This window comes from Pleurodeles waltl, chromosome 2_2 (assembly GCF_031143425.1).
Source record: "Pleurodeles waltl isolate 20211129_DDA chromosome 2_2, aPleWal1.hap1.20221129, whole genome shotgun sequence".
Taxonomy (NCBI): Eukaryota; Metazoa; Chordata; class Amphibia; order Caudata; family Salamandridae; genus Pleurodeles; species Pleurodeles waltl.
In genome coordinates, this window is record NC_090439.1 from 1,164,164,089 (window position 1) to 1,164,179,894 (window position 15,806).

At 41.7% G+C, this 15,806-nt stretch overlaps 1 pseudogene; it reads left to right on the forward strand.

The window, feature by feature from the left end:
* Positions 1-8,374, forward strand: part of LOC138278916 (zinc finger protein 850-like) — a 104,664-nt pseudogene extending 96,290 nt beyond the window's left edge.
* Positions 8,375-15,806: the final 7,432 nt, after the last annotated feature.

A 15,806-nucleotide genomic window follows, 5' to 3' on the forward strand; every position in this document is an offset into this window, starting at 1 on the left:
AGCGGGCGGGAGTAAACAAGTTCTTAAGGTTGGCAGATGGCTTCTTGTCATTATGAACACCTGATTCCAGTCCAGTATTTACTACCGCAAACCACTGCAGTAGGGAAATGTAATCCAACCAGATTAATTTATGTCAACCAGAACTACAAAACCCAGAATGCAACAAGTTGTTAAATGAAAGCAGACCTCTACAGCACAGTATTTCCGAAGACACAGAGTTATCTGCTAAGCAGCCTCACTAAGTCAAGTCCCTGGCAAGGGCGTGGGACTGGACTTGGGGCAGCAATAGTGTGCGGGGAGCAATGTATTCACTTTCTGGTATCTCCTGCAGATGCCTTTCCCAATGAGGGAGGAGAGGATGTGGCGTAACGGCCAGAGTTGCTGACTTTGGAGAGGCAGAGGCGCACATTTCAGGGTGCTCGGAGGCTTCCTATTTTCTTGTTGTTTTGGTGCGGTCTGGGTGGACTAAACAGGAACAGCATACAAGTGCTTCATAATGATGTCTCAATGTGCTGCTTCCGGGAGAGTGAATAATGCAGAACAAATACAAAAAATGAGAGTAATTGGGCTGCAAAGTCAGAGATGACAAATTCCTAGTTGCGAGAGGGTTTCAGACGAAAGCGCTTGCATTTTTTTAAAGTAATATTTATATTCTGCTATTGGCAAGCAGATGCTAGAAAAAAACTGCAAAAAGCAGATGCTGCGTTCAATAGGTGAAGGAGGAACTAAAGTGGGCGAAAGGGGCCGGAGTAAACAGGTTATTAAGGTTGGCAGATGACTTCTTGTCATTATGAACACCTGATTCCAGTCCAGTATTTACTACCACAAACCGCTGCAATATGGAAATGTGATCCAACTGGTTTAATTAAGGTCAACCAGAACTACACATCCCACAATGCAACAGGTTGTTAAACAAAAGCTGACTTCTGCAACGCAGTAATTCCAAAAACATGGAGTTATCTGCTAACCAGCCTCAGTGAGTCAAGTCCCTGATGAGGGTCTGGTTTTGATAACTACAAACACTTTCTAGCTAATGACAGGGATATTTAAAGCTGCAAAGGCTTAGCATTGAATTCTGGGCATTTTACATTTTTCATTGAATATTAGGGAGTTGAAAATTGTTTTTCCAGTCCATTGTGCAAGAGTAGGTTTTTAATAGAAAAACAATCTCCTTAACAATTATACTAAAATGTCAAAGAAAAAGGCGGTGATTAAGAAGTATATGGCTTCACTCAATTTCCTATTTTTAATCCTGTAGTAAAAGGGAATAAAACTCAGTCTAGATTCTTGTCAAGCCTCTCTATCAACTCAGTGCAGTGCGTTCCTATTTACTTAAGGGGACCTTCACCCACTAGAACCACTAGTGGCATGCGTCATCCTTGGGTACTCGCCCAAGATTCCTAGGTGGGGTCTACAATGTAAAACAGTTCTTTGTATTAGTGAAGGATCTCTGTCTAAAATTGCCTGCAGGGCCTGTGTTTTGTAGACTTTAGTAGAGGAACCTTACAAGCAGAGTTTGATGGACCTACTGAGAAAGAGCATAGCATAGTTCATTGCAGGAGCGGCCGGCAGAGAAATAAATAAATGTGAATGGCTGGTCTGCTGTCCAGTCCTCAGTTTTATTCGCCACAATGTCAGCAAAGTGGAAGTTTCAACGAGTTGGATCACCATCAACAGATAGGTTTAGGACCATGTTGCCATGGGTGGGCCTCTATCCCCTCTTCAGCACACAGAGGTTTTAGACACTCGGGCCCTCTTTACTAGTCTGGCGGTCCTAGGACTGCCAGACTCGCGGTGACAGTCAGACCACCGCCAATGCTGCGGTCCGACAGCCACATTATGACCGTGGCGAAAGCTCCACGGTCTGACTGTCGGCACCGGCCAACAGCCTGGCAGTGCCGGCGGTGTTAATCCGCCAGGGCAGCGGTGCAAGCAGCGCTGCCCTGGGGATTATGACTCCCGTGTCTGCCAGCTTTTGAATGGTGGTTCCACTTGGCATGGACAGTGTAGGGGCCCCCATGGGCAGCCCCGTTGCGCTTTTCACTGCCTGAATTACAGGCAGTGAAAAGCGTGACTGGTGCTGTCGCACTAGATGCACCGCAACATTGCCGCTTGCTTGATTACGAGCCGGCGTCAATGTTGTTGGTAGTTTCCCACTGGCCCAGCAGGAAACTCATAATGGGGCCAGCGGGCGGAAGGCTGAACTGGCGGTCTTCCAGCCTAACTAGCTTGGCAAACTCATAATGAGGCCCTCAGTCATCTGGATCATGCTGAGAGAATCAATGGTTGCCATTCTGTGTGCGTGTCAGTGCCAGTTATTTTCTGATGTTCTGTAGGATTCTTGTGTGTCCCTGGAATCCTTTCAAATTGAGTGTATGCAAGGGGCACTCCATGCCAAACGTCTAGCATGGCTATGGTCCAGCAAGTTAGGAAGAACCTTGCAGAAAGCCAGAATTAGTGTTCTATGTGTACAGGCTTGAATTTATTTGATCCGCATCATTGCGATAGTTTAAACATGCAGGTTGCCAAGGATCATCATGTAGAAAGAGCTATGGCAAGTCATATTGTATCGGGTTGAGCTATTTTTAGGACCTACTCGCCCCTTCTGGCGAGTTGATGAAGAACAGGTGTTCTGTTCAGTCAGAAAGTTTTTTTTTTTTCACATCTGCTCTGTGTTCAGAGACAGAGGTCAAAAGTCAGTTTCTTATAATTAATTTCTCTTCTTACTGCAGAGTTCCAGGATGTTGTCAGGTTTTTCCTAACACACAACATTTAAATAGCTAAGCTAACTGTACAAACATTTCCAAACTGTATTTCAGTAGTTGTGAAAGCCCATTGTTTGTACTTCTGTTGTGATGGCAAAAAATATTTTAATAGGATGAAAACAAATCAGAACACTTTACTTGGTTATGTGCAAAGAATAAATACGTTTTCTGAAACTCGATTTTCACAGATTGTTAATACATTATATAGTTTTATCAGTAAAGCTGCAAGTTAGTGGGAAGGATTTTAGACATTTCTTGGAAATAGTCTGTCTGTAAATGACAGTGTGCAACCACATCATGCTTTAGTAATATATTTATTAAAAGTGAGTGTTTAAACATAAACTGACAAACACTCCTGCCCTGATGGCAGTGCTATTAAGAGGGAAGTAATGGATCACACAATTTGAGACCTGGTTATGGGTCAAGTATGTTACAGTTATGGTAGTGTAGATTTTTGAAGTTACTCGACCTGCAGGTCTAGTAACATTTTTATGATTTTCCGGGGCCTGATGAGGGTCTGCATCAAAAGTCTGATCACGTTGGGCCAATGGAGAGGGAAAAGCAAATAGTACTGAGAAAGGTTACAGGTGAATGGTAGTGGATGGGTGTGAGAGGTAGTGAATGCAGGTTAGTGTTGAGTGTGGAAGAACTAGGTTAGTGAAATGATATGGGTTTATCAAGTGCCAAATGTGTCTAATGTAATGGACCAAAGAATAGGGGGCGAACCCACTACTCTCCTCTTTGTTGCTTTTTATAAGTATAGGGATCTTCTTTTGACAAAACCATCTAGGTGTTCATGCGAAGAAATGTCTGTCTGGATTTTTTAAATAGCATTAAATGTTCTCATATAGCTGCTTTTGTGGCAGATGAGGACTGAGTTGCCTTAGTATATTATAGGTTGGGAATGATATCAGAGAGCTCCCCTGATAGATCTGAAGCACCACTAATGTGCTCAGAGAATTAATCCAGTATTTATTGCCCTATAAAATGCTAGTCCATTTAATAAACCAGAGGCTGGTGTCTTTCAGACAAGGCTTCCAGTTATCTGGTACTTGGGGTCTGATCCAATGAAAGGACCATTCAGTGGATCATCTGGTACTCAGTGGTCGAGCTAGGGAGGATTACTAGGGCTGGATTTGGGCTAACAACCATTTGAGTGTAATGATCAAGGGGCACCAAATTTCAAGAGGCTGTACCTTGAAACAGGGCTGTTGTGGTTGGGATTTATGGTTGGCAGTGGCACCCATCTAACCAACTAATTCACAAGGACACTCTATTGTAACTTTAGGCTTCAACTGTGACTTCAGACCACATTATCTGTTGTGCAGCTTAGATTAGTCAATGTCTCTTTCCCCTGCACAGTAGCTCCTTCCTTATCCCACTTGACAGTATTCTAGCTACATGGCTGAAAAGAGATACTTTATTTCATTCACACCCTCATATATATTTCTTTTTCATTCACAGAATCAGTGGAGTTGATGAACAGACCTGCATTCCCTTCACAAATGTCCTGAGAAGCATTAAAAGAAGAAACATTGCATCAATGTACATGAATGAGAAAGTGTTCCCTTGGAAGCTGGATCACCACACCCACTCTATATGTTCTGTGGAAAAATGCTGACCTATTGTGAGAGAGATTCTCATACAGAGCTCCTCTTTATGGATGTACTGAAGCTCCGTTCAATGAATCACCTTTATCAGTATACAGAGTGAGAAATGGCTTGCTCAGAGTGTCTCTCTAAATAAATCATATGCTCAGTCCTGCAAGAAGGCATATATTAGTGTGTAGAACCCAGGAAAAGTTTCACTTTATCTGTATTGCATCTGATGATCCATAATGAGACCGAAGCACAGAGGCCTCCAGACTGACATTTTCATTTTCATGTCATATCCGTGCAAGCATCACAATATCCTCAGGAGAAACCCTAACAGTGTAAGATATACGAGAAAGGCTTGACTCTTCGAAGAAAACTGTTGAATTACCAGAGAATGCATATAGCGGAGAAATCATTGCATTATACAGAATGTGGGAAAATCTGCACTATGGGCTGTATGGTGCACATGCATCAAAACATTGGTTATGAGGATATGCCATCCAAGTATGTGGAATGTGGAAAAAGTTTCAGTGAGTCAAAGAAGCTCTTGAGCCATCATAGAGTCTACACTGGTGAAAAGCCATGTCAGTGTACTGAGTGTGAGAAAAACTTTGCTGTGAATAACACACTGTTGATATATCATAGAATCCATACTGGTGAGAAAACCTATCACTGTATAGAATGTGGGAAACACTTTGCTAAGACATACAATTTGTTGGTACATAAGAGAATTCACACTGGTGAGAAACCATATCCGTGTACAGAATGTGAAAAAAGCTTCACTCAGAAGAGCAGGCTTTTGCTACACCAGAGATTCCATACTGGTGAGAAACCCTATCAGTGCACAGAATGTGGGAAAAGATTCATTGAGAAGGCAACGCTGGTGATGCATCAGAAAATTCATACTGGTGAGAAACCATATTAGTGTGCTGAATGTGGGAGATGCTTTGCTGATAAATCCGGTATCTTAAGACATCAAATAACTCACACTGGTGAGAAACCCTATAAGTGCACAGAATGTGGGAAAGGCTTCCCTCAGAGAAACAAACTTCTTATACATCAGAGAATCCATACTGGGGAGAAAGCCTATCCCTGTACAGAATGTGGGCAAAAATTCACTGAGAAGAATCTACTATTGACGCATCACAGAATTCATACTCGTGAGAAACCATATCCGTGTACAAAATGTGAGAAAAGATTTGCTGCAAAGAGAACACTGTTGGTACATCAGAGACTCCATACTGGTGAGAAACCCTACCAGTGTACTGAATGTGGGAAAGGCTTCACTTACAAGTCAAGTATGTTAAGTCACCAAATAATCCACACTGGTGAGAAACCATATCAGTGCACAGAATGTGGGAAACACTTCACTCGGACAGGCACACTGTTCATACATCAGAAAACCCATACTGGTGAGAAACCATTTCAGTGTACAGAATGTGGAAAATGCTTCATTGAGAAGCAGAGCCTGGTGAATCATCAGAGAATCCATACTGGTAAGAAAACCTTTCAGTGTACAGAATGTGGAAAAAGCTTCACGCTAAAGAGCACGCTCTCTGTACATCAAAGAATCCACACTGGTGAGAAACCTTATCAGTGCACCGACTGTGGCAAATGCTTCAGTCTGAACATCACACGATTGAGACATCAAATAATCCATTCAAAGGAGAAACCATATAAATGTACAGAATGTGGGTAAAGCTTTACTCGAAGCACAAGCCTGTTAAAGCATTGGAAGATGCACACTCAGTAAAAGCATATTTAGTGGATATATGAGAAGAATCCACTCTGCCGAGAACCCAATGGGGCACAGAATGTGGTGGAGAGCTTTACTCAGACCAGCAAACTGTTTACACATCAGACAATCCATACTGGTGCAAAACCCTACCACTGAGCAGAATGTGGAAAAAGCTTCCATGAGTATTCCAATCTGGTGATTTAAAGAAAACAAACGTTCCAAACTGAAGTGAACATCTAGGAGATCCATTGATGACAGTCTATTGTGTTCCCTGACTGAAGCTTGCAACATAATGAATCATGCTCATTTTAGAAAGTAATCCCACAGACCAGTGGTTCCCAACCTGTGATCCGGGGAACCCTGGAGGTCCGCAAAACCTAAGCAGGGGGTCTGCGAATGCTTAGAAAATGTAATAATAACAGATTAGGTCCCCAGCTTTCAGTAATGACTCAGTGGAGGGGTCCCTGGGTTCCAATAATGATTTAGTTGGGTCTCTGGGTTCTAGTAATGATGATAAAGTGGGGGTCCACGGGTCAAAATGTTGAGACCCACTGCCTCAGATCACAAATAGTCATGAAGTTCTAACATGTCCAATCTCAGATTGGGATTGGAAATTTTACAAGCAGGAGTTGTGTAAAAATGATGAGGCGTGATTAAGTGATGGAACTTAATTTGGAGAGTGACCTAACATCCTTCCTAAAACAATAGCAATATATTAGAATTAGATTTCTTTTTTTTTTTTAAACTCCTCTAGATAACTGTCTGCAGAGAGGAAATGTGCCACTACAAGTGCAGTCCAAAACATAAGTTACAAAACACTACAGGTAAAAAGGGTTGTTAATATTTCCTTGTTTGATGTGCAATAGTCTCAGTGATAAATATGACAACTGTAATAAAACAGAAGGCCAGTTCCATGAGCATAACTAATTATTTGCCATTCATTTTCTTTGCTGTGTGAATTAGTGTTTAATAAGCTTATTGCTGGCTAAATCAAAGGCTCATATTTATACTTTTTGGTGCAAAACTGCACTTATGCAGTTGTGAGTCAAAAAGTTTACTGCCGGCTTGCGTCATTCCAAAGCGCAAGCCGGGCGCCAAATTTATGGGATGCTGCAAGCTGGTGCCAAGCTTGGGCTACCGTCATAATTTTTTTTTAAAAAAGACGTTAGCAGTAGGGGTGAAGGGGATTTTGCCTCTAAAAATGACGCTAGGCTGGTTAGAGGCAAGAAAAATGTCGCTAACCTGCCTTGCATCATTTCCAGACGCACAGCCATCCAAAAACATGACTCCTGTCTTTGCAAAGACAGGAGTCGTGCCCACCACCCCAATGGCCAGCACAGGGGACCAGTGTCCCCTAGGCATGGCAATTGCACCCAGTGCAATGCAGAGGGCCCATGTTAGGGCCCCCAATGGCACTTACCTAGGCTGGGGCCCCCCACCCTCTGGTGTGGGTGGGGGTGTTCCTGGGGCTTGGTGTGGGCACCTGTGGGCCCATTCCACAGTGTTTGGCCATGGAAGTGGGCCCACAGGTACCTTAACGCCTGGTCTCTCCCAGGAATGAAATAATGACGTTAAGCAAGCTTAACGTCATTATTTGGGTCTTCCTCCCACCTGTGCGTCGCACAGTGGGGGATTAATATGGTGCTATGGCTATAGCTTAATTTTTTTGGACAGGAACGCCTACCTTGCATCTCATTGACGCAAGGTGGGTTCACACATCCAAAAAATCACGCAAACTCCAATAATTTGACACTAGACGGGTCTAGCATCAAAATATAAATATGGAGTTAGGTTTGCACCGTTTTAGCATAAAAAAAATATGGCGCTAAAACAGTGCAAACAAAGTATAAATATGCCCCTAAGTCGTTCTTGGGGGCTTAGAGAATAAAAATGTGTAGTGACTAGCAGCTTTTTTTCTGATAAAGTTTTTAGTAAACCAACAGCTAAGGTGTATGTTAGAACAAGTGTATGCTGAACAATGGCAGTAAGATTAGTGATTTTATTTTGAAAACAGGCAATGTACCCCAAAAGATGTGCTCCTTTGGGGGAGGTTGGAAAGGGATGAAGGGAGCAGTTGGCTTTGCTAAACTACTTTGCAATTTGTTTGCTTTCAAAATAAAATGAACAGCAAAATATTTGCAACTTAAGAATGGTTTACATTTCTAGAAAACAACTATACAGAGTTTGACAATATGAAAATACCATTTTACTAGTGTATCATATAACAAACACATGTTTGGTGCGTGCCGATACTTTAAAAACAAAATAAAGGTGAAACAACATAAATCCATTACATTTTTTTTTAATTAATTAGGCCTGCTCTTTCTTACAGTGTCACCAACACAACATGCATCAAGAGATCTGTTAATCTACATGGATGCAGTATTACGATTTTCAGGAATTCGTAAGAGTTTATGGGAGTTGGCTTTGAACCTATAACAATTCAAGTCTTCTAAGCATAGTCTTTACAAACATATGTCTTTTTTCCCCTGGAAGTAAACGTATGACATTTTCCAGAGTGAAAAGGGGGTTAGAGAGAGGGCTGTGATGCAATTAAACATGTACATTGCATGCATGCACAAATTTACACTGAAAACACTGCAGACCGTGAATAGACTTTCTTCCACGACTCTTCATGTGAGTAAATTCTTTTAGAAGTGCAAAAACAAACTTTATGTAGAAGCCAATCTTGCATTCTTTGATAGCTTGCATTTTGGCACTAGAGCTAGATAGTTACAAATCCTTGCCAGACTATATAGGTTTATTTATTGGATATAGTGCTTGGTATATAATCACAATTCTAGCAAACCAAGGGACCAGGGTACAGTGAGATGAAGTGATCTGCCCAAAAGCTTCAGTGTGGTCAGTGTCAGACTGGGACAGTTTTGTTGATCAGTTGCTTACAGAGGCACTGGACTGAACGTGGCATCTAAACCTATTTACTTTAACTTTTTGTGTAAATGAGAGTGTTTACAAATATAATTGTCTGGGCAATCTGTAAGACTCTTCCTCAAACTAGAAAGAGAGCATCAGTACAATTAGAGCAATGATTTGTCCTGAACGATGGTACAATCAGAGCTCCAACATAATGAAAGTGCTAACATATTCAGAGCCTTACCATGATTCTGAGCAGAGCTCTAGTCTTAAACTGAGATATGCAGAGTTTGTGAATATTCAAATATTTAACATAAAACCTAGTGTGTTGAGAGTCCTGTACAATCAGAAAGGTGGCATGAACTGGGCCGTTTAAGAATACAACTCCTGATGTAATGAGAGCCCTGACATAATGAGAGTCTACTATCCGAGATTTTATATGAGAAATGCTGCCATAATGTATGGTACCGAATGGGGCAAGTAGATATATATATTTTTTTTTTAAATACAGGACAAGTAGATGTCTGAATCTTCTTATCCTTTGGACAAGAAGATATTTTATAAAATTCTACACCACAGTCATCTAGCGCCTTTCCTTCAATTTGTTTGTAATCTTTCACATCTACTTGTGTAGTGCTATCTGACTGGAAAAAAGCTATGGTGGTACCTCTTTTAAGGAAACCTTTAGCTGAGCTCCTCAGTCCCCAATAATTTTACACCTATATCCCTGCCCCATTTTCCTGTGAAAATTTTGGAACAACATGTCAACAAGCTTCTATCCCATTTTCTCAAACATTATGATCTACTTGATCCGGCAGGCCTGGCATTCTGGTCTGCTCATTCCATGGACTCAGCATAGGTAGCTGCGCTAGAAGATCTTAGAACTGCAGTGGACCAGGGTCGTTTTGTAGCCTTGGTGCTACTAGACTTGTCTGCTTCTTTGATACAGTCAATCATAATATCCTGATCTCTTAGGCTAAGGGAAATTGAGGTTTGAGGTGTGGTTCTCAAGTAGTATTTGTCCTATTTGGTTGGCAGAACACAAGCGATCGATCTCCCTACTTTGTGTTTAAGTTCAGAGACGTAAGGCAGCGAGTCCCTCAAAGCTCTTCCCTCTAGTCCGACTTTGATTAACATCTATCTCCTGAGGCTAAATTAATTTGTAGAAATGAAATTAATTTCATGAACAACACTGGTGACTCGCAACTTGTGAGTAGATCAATCTAGCCCTTTGCCGCTTGACTGTGCCTACGGGAGATATTTGGCTGGTTACAAATGTATTCACTTAAATACTATGGGGAACAAAAATGGAAGTTCTCCACTGCTCCATTGGCAGCCCTCTCTTCTGCCCAATTTTTGCCTCTACCAACCAATTCTATTCCGGTTGCATCCCCAGTTGTTCGTAACCTGGGGGGCATTATGGGCGCAGACGTGTCCCTTTCTACCAAAGTGAACACATTTTCTTCCACACAACTTTCTCGGTTAAGGACACTTGGCAACATGTTACTGTTTCTCAACATTGACCAAAGGTAGTCCAGACACTTATTTTGAGCCATCTGGAGTATTGTGATGCTCTGATGTTGGGGGATCCTGAGTAGCTCATCAAACCGATGAGTCTGATTCAAGCGGCTGGTGCCAATCTTGCTCTGTCCTATCTTTGCTGTTCTTCCTTTTCAGCACTGTTGGATAAACTGAATTGGCTTACTATTACTAAGAGGGTTATTTTTTATGTCTTGTTTGTACCAGACAGAGCTTTACACCTGTCTGGTCCTTGGTTTTTGCAATCTAGATTCTGTCATTACAGACCACCTTGTTCACTATGTTTTGCCAGTGGCAACTTACTGTCTCCCGACAGAAGAGATGCCAACTTGGCTGCCGTTCTTTCTTGGTGCTCGGCGCACAGTTGTAGAATTCTCTACTTACAAAATTGCGCTAATTTGATGATCTTGTGCGCTTTAGGAAATGACTTAAAACCTGGCTTTCTGCTCTTATAAATTCTTCTTTTTTTCTGTTCAGCCTTTGTTTCCCAACTGAGATTTTTTTTACCTTCCTGCTTAAGTATCAGGACATCTTTGGGTTACAGTAGCGCTCTACAAGAAGAAATAATTATAATAATTATAGTTCATAGGAAAGCAATTAAAGAACATAAATCCAGACTTGAGGCAAGTTTAAACTGCCACTGACTGTAGCCTCATGTTAATTAAAAATTGTGAACTTCTTGAATGCAATGTAAACCTTTTCATACATTACTTTTGAGCGAATAGGGTTTCCACAGAGCATACCAAAGTGGAGGATATTAAGTCATCCATTGTGTTGTAAATGCACAGCTTCCTAGGCATTGGTAAAATACTGCAGGCATTTCATCACACATTTTACAAAGACTTGCTTAAACCTGCAGTTGCAGGGACCCGAACAGAAGAACACCCACAATCCTTCAAGGACACCTAAAGAAACACACTGTCTGAAATTACTCCCTAATATTCTGGTGGTGAAATAGATACTGAACTGCATGTGGATGCCAGCCTGATGGAGAAGGGTACTCTAGTTTTTCAAAACAGTCTTGTGAAGAATGGGCTGATCTTAGTCGTTTCTTCACCTCCACAGAGCAGTAGTCAAGCCACATCCTGATCTGATGGGGGGATGGGGGCAACACTTTCATCTTTACATCTCTGAATAGACCGCAAATTACTGATGCTGACACGCAAGTCGTTCTGACCCTCATGGAAAAGACGCCCAACACCCCGAATAAGTTCTTTGCCTACAAGTCTGAAAACGCCAACTGGATGAATACAACCTGTCTGGCGCTGAACACAGACAAGTCACAGTGGTTTAGGAGCCAGTCTCTACTTTACAGTTGAATCGTGTGAATGATTACTTAAATGCCGAAAGTGAGAAGAGTCGCTGGTAATGGATTTCCCAGGGTGTTGGGCAGTCACCATAGGTCTTTTAGTAGACACTACTTGAAAAGTTTCAGCATCAGATTTTTTTCTCTGCATATGTTTTGCAAGCACTCAATCTCTCTTAAAGATGATGTTCTTGGCACGTTGTCTTTTGTCATCATAGGATTTCTTCTTTTGTTTTTGAACCAAGTCCTTTTCACAAGTTGCGTTATCAATTTTCTCTCTTTGATTGGTCCATTGAAGTAAATTGGTTGTCATTGCTCTCCCGAACCCCAGTATCACAAGACTTCCACATGTGGTCAAGTGAGGTGTTGACCAATAATCTATTAGTGTTGAATTTAACACAGCAATAACTCAACTTTCTCAAGAGTAGCATGCTGTACTGTTTTCTTTAGCGTACTCCTAAAACACTCAACCAGTCCGTTAGCCTGCAGTCAGGAAGGTGTGCTTTTCTGATGCTTTATGTTCAGGTGCTGTAAGAAATCTTTGAATTCTCGACTGTTAAAAGGCAGGCCATTGTCAGATTTCACTATGGCAAGATTGCCCCCCTGCTGTTTAGTCTCTCAATTACTCTTTTTTAAGTGGTAGAAGAGAGATCTTCAATCAATGGGAATCTTGAGTACATGTCCACAATCGCCATTAGGTGATGTCCGTAGTCAAGTTGACCGATAAAGCCAATGGCTGTTCTCTCTCAAGCATGCTTCAGGAGCTCGGACATGTTCAATGGATGTTGAGTATGCTTCTTAGAAAGACAGTTGCATAGATAATTATTTTTCAACCTTCTCATGTGGATAAGAAAACCAGACTCTGTCTTGAAGAGCTCATTTTGTGGCAACAATTCCACAGTGTCCTTAGTGTGCCACTTCGATAATTTTCTGTTGCAGACTCGCTGGAATCTGGGTTTTCTGCCTTCGCAAGGTAACACCTTACAGTTACCGTTGATATTCTTGTATTTTTGTTATTCACTATTACTGGCAAGAGGTCGAGTGTTCTGCTTCCATGACTGATGTGTGACTGTGTCTTTCAATTTCAGCATATCACTATTGCGGCTCGTGGCAGCGATAATCTGGGTTAATGAAATGGCAGCTGGTGTACTTGATTTTACAATGAGTACCATGACCTTGTTTAGTCACTCTGGAAACCTAGTCTGCTGGGTGCTGATCTTTCCCTGGACGATGTACAATAGTATAATTGTACTCTTGTAACCGTAGTCCCCATTGTTCTAGGCAAGGAGGCATCTTAGCCTTTGGAACGCTAAATATAGTCAGTAAAGCTTGATGATCAGTTACCAGTGCATAAGGCTTTCTGTGCAGGAATACATAGAAACGTTAACATGCCCAAACTTCTTTTTTTCAGGTTGTGAACAATCAGGTTCTATTTGGAAAAAACTTATACATATGCCAGAGTATGCCTTCAAACATTCTGGTGTCCTCTGTGCAGTGCAAGGATAACACCTAACTGCTGAGCTAGTACCAACAATAACCGCTGTATGCAGCTTTGGATTGAAATATGCCATTTCAGTAGCATCCCTAATGGCTTGATTGGTTCTCTTAAAACTCTTTTTGCATTCTTGTGACCAATGAAACGAGACATTCTTTTTCTTCAAATCTTTTAACCCCTTCGCTGCCAGGCCTTGTCCCCCTCCTGTGCCAACCTTTTCTTTTTTTTGGCTATTTGGGGTAGTTCGCTCTTAGGCCCCCATAACTTTTTGTCCACATAAGCTATCCACGCCAAATTTGTATCCTTTTTTCCCAACATGCTAGGGATTCTAAAGGTACCTGTAGTTTGTTGGTTCCCTTATAGGAGACCAAGAAATCAGCCAAAATGGTGCTAAAAGTTGGGTTTTAAAAAAAAAAAACACATGGGGGGAAAGTGCCCAGGAGGGTCTGGTTTTTTTTCTCTGCAAATGGCATCAACAAAGGGTTTGCGGTGCTAAAATCACCATCTTCCCAAATTTCAGGAACAGGCAGACTTTAATCAGAAAACCACATTTTTCAACACAGTTTTGGCACTTTACAGGGACATACCCCATTTTTGTGCTTTCAGCCTCCTTCCAGTTAGTGACAGAAATGGGCATGAAACCAATGGTGGATCCCGGACAGCTAAACATTTCTGAAAAGTGGACAACATTTTGAATTCAGCAAAAGTGATTAGTGTAGATCCTTCAAGGTTTTCCTATAGAAATTAACAGTTGAAATAAAAAAATAGTGAAATTGAGTTGAAAAAAACCCAGCCATTTTTGTTTACATTTTCTTCTATAACTTTTTCCAGCTAAGGTAGATTTTATAAAGCAATATACCGTTACGTCTCCTGGACCTTTCTGGTTCTGGGGATACATAGGGTTTGCGGGTTCATCAAGAACTCAAGGTACCCAGAGCCAATAACTCAGCTGCACCTTTCAATGGGTTTTCATTGTACACCGGATTTACAGCAATTCACTTGGTAAAATATAAAGAGTGAAAAATACACCGCCAGCCAAGTGGTTCCCAACCCGTGTTCTGAGGACCCTTTGGGTGTCTGCGACTGCTTAGAAAATTAAATAATATTAACAGATTAGGTCCACAGCTTTTAGTAATGACTCAGTGGAGAGGGGGGGGGGTGGTCCCTGGATTCCAATAATGATTCATTGGGGGTCCCTGGGTTCCAGTAATGATAAGGTGGGGGTCCACAGAAGTCAAAAGGTTGGGTGTCTTATACCAAAGGTACACCTTACATACAGCCATGTAAGGTTCCAGCCTCTAATCTACTCTATCCATACCACCCATCTGCTTATTGTGGTCTAAAATGCACACAGGTTTGCACACTTCAGCAACCTTACCCCTAACAGTCACAGGTGCAGTACTTTCATGGATGGTAGTCAGTATGTAGACATCCCTCCTGTCTGCAAATTTCACAGCTAGCAACTCATCATTACGCAAGGCACTGCACTGTCCCCTCTCAAGTTTTTTTTTTTTATTACACACAGGCTCACTTGAATAACCTTTACGGTTAGAGCCACAAACAACAGTGTCCAATTTGAACAATTGCACACCGGTGTAGAAGTTATCGGGGTACAAATGGTGACCTTTGTTAAATAGTCGTCTACCAAGTTCCCACACAATTTTCTCCTAACTCCAAAAGTGGACGGACAACCAGGGGGGTCATTAGTGGAATAGACCCAGAAGTTAAAGACATATTCTGTACTGCTATGACAGCATATCCATCTTAATTCCATAACATGCCCTTTTGCTAGGAATGTACTGCCTGCCTAAAAACGAAACAGCCCTTAAACAGGTCCAATAACTCATCCACAGCTATTCTTTACCTGAAACATCGATCTCTGAAAATCGATCTACAAAGTGATCAAGGACAAGCTGAATCTTAAAAAGACGGTCACAATCAGGGTGATCTTCTGGCAACGCTAAAGCATTATCAACAAAATGCAGCAGCATCAGAAGAAGCAGCAAATACGGAGTATGACTCGTGGTTGCAGGAAATATAGCTGTTGCCAGTAGTAGTAGACCAATGTTAGAAATGGGGTCTCTAGCTGGCAGCCGGTTGGCACCCTGTCCAAGTAGGGACCCTCACTCTAGTCAGGATAAGGGAGATACCTGCTCAGATAACCCACGCTCACCCCCTTGCTAGCTTGGCACGAGCAGTCAGGCTTATCTCAGAAGCAATGTGTAAAGCATTTGCACATAACACACAGTAACACAGTGAAAACACTACAAAAACACACCACACCAGTTTTAGAAAAATAGCCAATATTTATCTATTTAAAACAAGATCAAATACGATGAAAATCATACAGTAATAAAAATATGAATTCTGCAAGATTTACTCAAAAATACAGTTCCTTAAAGTCAATAGCTCCACCTGGGGCTATCACGGGATCATGATCAACAAAACCAACAGTTCAGGCCAGCTGCGGTGTCACGGGCCAGCTATGGTGTCG